We start from the raw sequence: 9697 nt of genomic DNA, 5'->3' as shown, positions 1-9697 counted from the left end.
CTTCATTTCATATTTCAAGACAAATGACTTACAACTTCCACTGAGAAGTCAGACCAAAGGTCCATCTCTCTGATTATCCTGAATTCTGCAATGTCTAAGTACACCTAACGAATCACAACAGAGCCAAAATATATGGCATATCCTATCAACATTTTTGTACCTTCTACCTATTTTCAGCTTGAGACATTTCTGAGCCATAAGTGGCTTCTAAGTATTTAGTAAATATATACGGATTTGTCTTCCTTGAACTCATTCAGTTGTCCCCTACGAGTATGCAAAATGCTTAGCCTTGACAGCAACACTGAAGGAGGAGCTGCCATCTCCTCAACAGTACCAATGAATCTTCAGAATGAGAATCAGGTCTTACACTGAAGTTAAGAAGCATAGAGCAGAGCAGCAAGGGGTACTAGTACCTGGAGTACCTGGAGAAAGAGAATATGTGTTACCTTCAGTAATACACCACCGTCCCTGCAATTTGTCCTTGTACAGTCATGTTGCACTTTGCCATTAATACGTCCTCAGCTCTCACCAACTGCAGCTATGCATTATTTCCTATTTTTTTCTTTTCAAAATAATGTTCTGCACTACCATTTCTAAAATGCAATAAAGATTCCTTACAGAAGCTCTAAATCAAAGGCTAGATTTGAGAATACTGTTACTTCACAAAAATATTCAACAAAAATGGTATTTAAATCTTAATAATAACAATGTGGTATCAGTTGTCATGTGCTAGAGTGTTCGGCGTTTATTACTGAATAATTTAAGATCCTTACATGCAAATTGTTCTGACAGACATAATTTGAAAACAAACACTGGCATTTGTTTTGTTACCACCACTGTTGTTTTCAAGTACAATTTTTGCAGCATAAATAAAAACATACTTACATTGTGACTAGGACAATGCTGTCTACAAAATTCCCAGTGGTTTGGCATTTGTGATTCATTTCTCTTCATTCTTTAAAGCATTTATACATGTAATGGTTTTGAACTGTTAGCTCACTTGTAATGTTGACAAATTCTTAGTAAGCACTCACAGATTATTAAGCTGAACTTTCTATTGCTATTTAAAGGATAAACAAAATGTCAGTTTACAGTTTTATGAAAAGGCATGTTTTGAAAACAAAGAAATATAAAAGCTTTCATGTCCACAAGGATTTGAACATACAAAAATTATCTGAAGTCAGAAAATCATAGAAGGATACACTATGGTTATCATATTAAAAAAAAAAATCAGAGGTCAGAAAGGGGAAGCCTAAAGCAACTAACTAGAAACTAAAACTCTGTGAAGGTTTGTAACACCCAGAAAAGATACAGATTACCTCAAAATTATATATAAGCTCCTACTGTGTGAAATCCCACAAAATTTATATCGTGGTAAACAAGTAGGAAAAATGAATAAGATTATCTCAATTCCAATGGCTCCAATTTTTTATGTAATCAATTGAACACCAGAACTGCTTCACACTCAGGTACATCCCTAAAGAGAACTAAACTGCTCACTCATTATTAGTACTTAATCAGCTTGGTGCTGCCTGTTGGTTTTCACTGGTCTTAGAATGGAGAAAGGACTGCAGCACATTTCAGAATTTACACTAGTCCAGATGCTGCAAGGACAAACACACTGCTATATAAAGATCTTCAAGTTACTCAAAAATCTTTGAATTCATTTGCTCCCTTTAACATCTCCTCTTGTATGCACCATAACTCCATAAGAAACTGTAACATTTAGAATTAAAGTATGTTCTTTAAAGAAGCAGTAGAGAAAATAATCTCCAATTTTATTGAGAAATTTCTTTTCGGTATGCAAATATCATATCAGACAGTAGGGGGCAACTTTAACCCACAAGTCATACTTTATGAGTTCTGCTATATAAGGACATGAAATGGTAGTTTCAATATTTACCTAAGTTTGTTGTGTGGTCTGTATCAATTTTGTAAAATGTAAGGTTTCATTTTTTAACCCCTGCTTTGATCTCCAGGCAGTATGCTGAGGAAATATCTGGTTTATATAGCAGAAAAAATGATGCAAGGTAAAATAAGAAACTACACTCTCAAAGCTCTTGAGAAACTGATGGACAACTACATTCACCTAGCTTACTGTCACAGGGTTTGTGAGAAACCAACCTCATAAGCATATATTTCCACACTTGCAATTTGGCAAGCAATGCTTTCTTGATGAAGCAGTTTATAAAAGAAGTAATTTAACAACCTAAAAAATAGAGCAGACAGTAACATAAAAGCTATTAAAATCAGCAAAATATTCATTAATGCTGTTACCATGTAAAATTAACTGTGTTTACCAATAAATCTTTATTTAAGGATAAATTGGTGTTCTATGTTGCGTGTCATGTTTTGTATCACCTGAAAAATAAGTTTTGTTCTTAATTTCCCAGGACTGCAAATGCTAACTACACAGGCATGGCATCAGAGGACATAAGAAGTCAACAGAGTATTTCTTCATTGCATAATTACGACTTGTGGATTAGAAGAGTATAACAGTTATGGAATTTAATATGCTATTAATTGATTTCCCTTTAACATTCACTCTTAAAATTATCATATTGGTGAAAGTTGAGTGAAAGTATTTTCACATCAAATCCAGCCAATTGGAACACCTAAAAACCCCTATAGCCCAGAGCTGGCCTTGATAGAAGGTTCACAAAACAAAGTGGTTAGGCCTGGAGTGAGATTTAGCAAATTTGGGGCAAAATCATGATTTCAAGTAAAGGATGTCAAACACTGGAAAGCAACTCATACAGAACTTCATGCTCCATTTAAGCTTCAAACATGAGGGTAAAGTACACTGGATGACAAGCTACAATAACAAAGTAAGAAACTGATTGCAGACCTTTCTTATGAAGTGCCCTGAGACCCTTCAATAACACACTACGGATCTGCTTTTTTTCAGCAATGCTAGCAATTACTTCTCTGAACACAACCCCACCTTAAAACATAAAACTTCTGTTTCGGTTAGTGCACTTAAGCTGTATTTTTCCTAATAGACAGAGCATAGCATAAACAAGGATTACAAGATGTGAAAAACATCCACCCTCCAGCATTTCCTGAAATGAACTTACATTTCATGTTAATACTCAAAAAGCATGTGTAAGTGGTACCAACCATACTACATTAGAAAGAAAACTAATCATTAAAACACAGAAACAACAACAACAACAAAAAAACACAACCACCAAGCAGACATTTTACCACCAGAGATTACTACTTCATGATCCTATAATTTGTGCCCTTTAACAACTTACTGTTTGGGGCTTTCTTTTCTTTTTTTTTTTTTTTTAACCCATGGCTGAGAAACATCTTGCTATTTTACTGTCTGATGGGACTGAATGCCATGCGAAACCAAACCACTGATTTCCATTCCTTTTTCATTAGGAAACGAGGAGGTGCAATTCCTCTGGCTGAGATCATGTCATGCTGGAGGGACGGCCTGCCAGACTGTGCTAGGTTATTCTGAAATTAGGGAAGAGAAAGCACACATCTGGTTAAATATGCCCCATAAGTAAGGTGACAGCAGAGGCTTTTGGAAGCATTTTTCTTATGTAAACACCTTATGAGAATTGGCTCAATGTGAAAAGAGATGAAAGGACAAACAAAATCTCACATACAGAGCTCAGTATTAAAGCTCATTTCATCAAGACCACCATTTTCTCTATGATGTTTGCTTTTTCCATTTGCCTGTTTGTTATTTTTTAGTCTATCTCCATTACCCAGCATGACTGCAGTGTGATTTTCTCCGCCTCAGACTCATCCCCCAGTTTCCTTGCACACACAACAATCTATTTTCCTCAGGCACTCAACATCTACCAGCCACTTCACTTACTGTAGGCATACTCAGCTTCTAGGTCTTTGAGGTTCTCCCTCTACTTCCTTCCTCCTCACTTGCCCCAGCAACAGTCAGGCTACTTACTGGTGTGCTCCGACCTCAACCTTGCTGGCAATGCTCAGTGCCTCTCCTCAGTGAGGGGAAAGCCCCAGTTTGAGCTGAATCAAGGGAAGTTATGAAAGCTTGCTTGTTCTTTCTGTTTTCTCCCAGATCATGGGCACTGATGTGTAGAATTAGCTTAAACGATCACTGCTTTCCACAACATGTGGGATCCATCAATATCTATACAGAGGTTATGTTGCAGGATTCTGTCCTATTTGTCAGATCCTCTGGATGCAAATGTAATCTCTCATTACTTTTTACCAGCTGATATGAAAAGCATGGTTACTAAAGACTTGACACAGATAACTGTAAATTGCTTTCTAAAATAAATTACTATCTTAACTTTTTTGATTTAAATATAAGTTGGCTACAAAAAAGAAAGAGCAACCATATGTTCTAGCTCAGATTATAACTACTATAAGCTAATATATACATGACTGATACTGCTTTATAAATATTTCTATTCTCATACATTTCATCTAAGATATGAATTATACAAATTATACCACTGACATTATCAGTTTATTAGAAAGTTTCCACATGGGTCTAGTTTTGGTATTCTATGGTAACTGCTAATAACAGATCCTGAGGAAGGACTTAACAAAACTACTGCAATCACTATTCATTTTTGAAGCAGGACGCTGAGTGGTGTATCCTTTCATCTCTCTGATTACCCTATACATAGTAATACATTCTCACTTATTCATTATCATTGAAGTCAAAGGCCATCCATTATTGTAGCAACTTATGCTTACATGTAAGTAGACAGAATACTCACTGGTTGCACGATGACTTTTCAGGACTAGACAGACTTTCACATTCGCAGTATTGTGGGTGGGGTTTTTTCTTTGTTTGTTAATGCTTGTTCATTTGCCCCATTTTTTTCCATTTTTTTCTCTTTTTCTTTTGTAGTTGAAGCACAGTGAACATTTTTCCAATAGTTTTTCAAGGAAAGCACAGTTCTTGCAGCTTTAATGCAGAAATCATTTGGCATTCAACAAGAATGCTGGTTTGTCTAAACAGAAAAGAGATTATTTTCCAAATCCACAAAAACATTGAATAACTTGTTAGATTGCGTGCAAGACCTGTCTTGCACTGTTGCAGTTACTGATGTTGGATTACTGAAGTAATACATATTTTGATACGGGGAATGGGGATGGGCAGTTTCCAGGCTTAGATCCTTGTTTCTTACAGCTCATGGAAGAAAGTTTCTCTGTAAATCTAAATTCCATTTGTTAAGCATTAATGAAAGAAGGGCAAGAAGAGTATAATTTCAATGCAAGCATGGTCTTGTTCATTTTATCTGATTTATCTTACTCTTAAAATAATCTAATATAACAAAACCAGGAGTAAACCACAGTAAAACTGGAAAATACACTATAACTACGAATCTAAAGAAAAATATCTGAGCAAACCAAATTGTCAGCAAAACCAGCTAGTTTTTGTCAATTACTTCAAAAAACTAGATGGAAAGTTGATGGCATACTACAAGGTAGTAGGCATGGAAATCACTAAATGCCTATAAATATATATAAGTAGTTATTTGTATTTCTGTGGATAATGTTACATAGCTGAAACAAATGAAGTACTTACCTGTACAAATGAGATCATGTTAATGCCATCCACAGAACTATGAACAAATGGTATATTAAGTACAAAAGCTGTTTTCACGAGCTTAGATCTAAATATGGCTTAAATAATAAATAAAAAGAAAACTGACTGTAAATACACTATGAAACTTCTCTGGATTCAAGTAATGTTTAGAAATGCATCTCTCTTTTCTACCATAAGGACAGTCAGCTGCTGGGACATGCTGCCCAAAGAATTTGTACAGTCTATGGTCCTTAAAGGTTTTCAATGCTAAACGCAACCCTGAACAATATCGTCTGTTAGCAGATCCTGCTTTGAGCAGTAGGTTGGATGGAAGATTTCCTCAAGTCCCTTCTAACCTGAACAGTCCTATCCCACTAACAACATTGTGGTAGAACTGCTACAACTCTCAGAGTCTATAAGCCTTTCTGTTTGAAGGTTCAGTCGCACATTCTCTTAGATAAAAATATTCTGAATCTGACAGCTTACAGTCAGCTTTCTTTTGAAACTAAACTTCCCAGGATGATGAGATTTTGGTCCCATGAAGAAATGAATGTTTGAAGACTGGCTGAGCAACAACTTTAGAAATAAACTTTTAAATATCCCTAAAGCCCACAGATGCAAGATTTACAATGAGTTTGGTGCTCAAAAATTAAGGCCCAGTTCTTTACTTCATATGCAACTTCCACAATTTTGTCCTGAGAGCGTCAAAATTGTATTACAAAAAGAAAAAACAACCTTAAAAATAAAAAAACATACACTTTCCTTGTCCAATTACTCTGATTAAATCACATTCCACTAAGTTATCCCAACCCAACTGAAAAGATGCAATGAGAATTAAAAATTTTACCAAAAATAGTGAAAAATCTAACACAGCATAATACGTTGAAAGCAATTTTTGTCACATGCAGAAACATCAATTAGGATTTATATTCTGCAGTTAGTTTCATACCTGCACATACATGCATCCAAGTTAATATTAGCTAAAGGACTTGTACTTGGTCCAATTAATAAAAACTGCACAACATACAGTAGCATTAATAAAGCCTTACTTAAAGATGTAACATCTTGTAAAATATATTGGGAAAAACTGATGATTCATTAGCATCATCTACATTAAATCTTACCCGTATGCAATGAACTTCACTGGCTTCAAAAGATGCAACATGAAGTTTATTGCACTATTGTTAAGTTTTAATTTAAATTATTTCTTAGTTCTGATAGAAAACAAGAAAACAAAATTAAACAGCTCATATTTAGTCTTGATATTTTTTGTGACCTCTTGGGTTACAGTACTGTATCATTATGCCTTGAAACAATAAAGAGCATTTTAAAACAATATTAACATAAATATTGATCTTCAGTTGTAGAGGTTCTATCATAGGCAAGTTATTACTGTCATTTTGTTGTTGTTGGGTTATATCTACTCTTATAAGCATATATATATACTCTTATAAGCATAAACTAAGACTTACTGTACAGCAAAATTGATGCAGTTCACACAGATGTTACCTTGTTTTGTGATGTACTTGCTTTTATAATGTCCACCCCTAGGTTATAGGTGGCAACAGGTTAAAAGCAACATTATAAAGAGAAATTTTGAGCTAAATTTAAGTTTACATACCAATAAACATACCTTGGACACCTCGAAAATAGAGGAACAGGAAGATCCCAGCAAAGCTAAAAAAATGTAATAAATAAAGGCAAACAGTACAAAACAACAAAATAGAGTTTATCTAACCCAACCCACATCAGCTTATAAAGGAACGCTGTTGGTACCTTTACTTCAATTTACTCTTCAAAATAATAATAAAAAAATATATATATATATATATGTGGTACAAAAGTATTAATTAAGTAGCATTTTAAAATATGGCAGTACCCAGCATCAATCAGGTTTCTTAAAATACAAAAAGGAATATGTTCATTAACATATTGCAAACTTTACAAAAAAAAAAAATTTTTTTTTGCATTAGACCCAAAAGCATACAGACATATTTTCTCTCCAAGGTATTTATAGCTAAAATCTGAGCAAAGCAGATTACGTAGCCTTTCCCTGTGCAACACAGAATTTGGTCTTAAGGTGTAAGAGCATGTTGAAAATACAGACTACTTAATTCAAGAAGAAAACTTTCTAGTAAGCTCATATGTTTGTGTCACATAAGATAATACAAGCCATCTGTTGGATAGATGCTCACTGAATATTATATCTTTCTAAATAATAAACATGAATAGAAATAAATTTAAACAAAAACAAAAAAACCTAAAAACCCAGATAATAGTGAGCTTTACATAGAAACATGCCTAGGAATCTGAGGCAAATTATACTTGTTAATGTTGGAGTCACTGAGAACAGTTAACACAATGTCACCAAATGTCAACTAGAATATTTTGCAGTAACTTACTAAAGAGGTCTGTGTTTAATGAATATACGAATGCTTGATTTCTAAGTTTTCAGCTTCAGATGGTGAAGATTAAGTGCTGAGGGTGTTACTGCAAATGTTTAAGTGAGATGAACATCACTGACTTTCTAATCTTACCACATGGTTTGTTTCAGAAGAAAACAAGCACCAGTTACATAGCTCTCCTGCAAGTCAGTAAACCAGGCACACACACACAAAACCAACTCAAGACAATTTGCTTCTTTGTTTACGTGCAGGATATTTAGTTTGGTTAGCAAAGTATTAGAAGAATAATAAGAACCTCCTGGCAGAACACCGCAACTAAATGTCTAAAAAGCCACTCAGTTAATCTCAGTGTTGAATCTAGCTGTTTCAAATTATTGTGATGTATAGTAACAGTCTTATTGACAATATAGATGTACAGAGCCAAAAAAAGCTAGAAATAGTGGCCAAAATGATGAACTAACAGCCAGTCCAAATGACAACAAACATATGGTCATTAACCAGAGAATGGAGGGGTTTAGGAATGCAGCTGTCTGTGGTCTCCTGAAAGCTCCAGAGGAATGAAATACTGCAAGGATTGGCAAAGTCTGGATGAGAAGTACTACTCCTGAAGATAGTAGGTCCTAAAATGGAGTCAACCATCAGTTCACGGTGGAATTTAGAGATTTCTGTGGTCAGAGTATATTCATTCCAATGGCCTCATAATGTACATCAACAAATTAATATTGTATGGATGTCATTTCAAAGCCTACTGAAGATGAAGAGCCATTACTGAAGCCATTAGAGCACAGATGGTTCAAACTATATGCAGATATTCATACTTGCATTTCTGCATTATAGCTGCTTTTTTTTTTTTCCCTCCTGTTGAACTGTAATGAATTGTCTCATAATCTATTCCATCTTCTTGCCATTAGCAGGCTTTGAATGTTCACAAATAGGAGCAAAGAACTCATTTTCCAGAGCTTTAATCACACAAAGAGGGAATGCCTAATTCTCTAAATGAAATGGTCTGTGATCACTGAAGCAGAGATTTAATATATCACGGCAAATTAGGTAGATTTTAATAAATTACTTATCTCTCTGAATACTTTACATATGCTTATGAAGAAACATAGCCTGTTTGCAAACAGTGGAAATCCACAGCACATAAAATCCTTTGAAGAAAATGACAAATAAAAAAGTAAATTAAAAAATGAAATGTATTATATCCTCGTTCTCAAGAGACAATCCTTTTGCAGCACTGGTTCACAGCTCCATTAAAAATATCAATTAAAGCCTTCAATGAGATTGGTTAAAAGCTAGAAAATTAACTTTCCAAGATAGACACTGGTTATTCAGATACAACAATTCATTCCGTGTCTGATAGAAGTTCTAAAAGTGATAGAAAACAAATGAGAACACAGTTGCTTGTCCCTACAGCTCAAACTAGATGAAGCAAAATCAGATGCTTTATGGCTTCTTTTTGTGCTTTGACAGATGTTGGCTGAAAGTAAATCTTTTACTGTATAGAAAAATTATTGTGCCTGTCCTCCCCCTACTTCAAATCATGATAATCATAAACAGCTGATTATAATGTTAGCAGAAGGGCAAAAGTTAGTGAAAAAAAGGTTGCAGTAATTTAATAAGTCTTCCAACTAGCTTCATTTTTTATATTTAATTGATAGGAACTGTATGCATCAAAGAAAACACATACTGAGATTTAATGTGCATAAAATGGATATTAGCATTTTAAAGAGGCAGATTAACACATTAATCCAAG

The sequence above is a fragment of the Gallus gallus genome, chromosome 11 (genome assembly GCF_016699485.2).
Source record: "Gallus gallus isolate bGalGal1 chromosome 11, bGalGal1.mat.broiler.GRCg7b, whole genome shotgun sequence".
Classification (NCBI taxonomy): domain Eukaryota; kingdom Metazoa; phylum Chordata; class Aves; order Galliformes; family Phasianidae; genus Gallus; species Gallus gallus.
Note: the sequence above shows the minus strand (reverse complement) of the source record.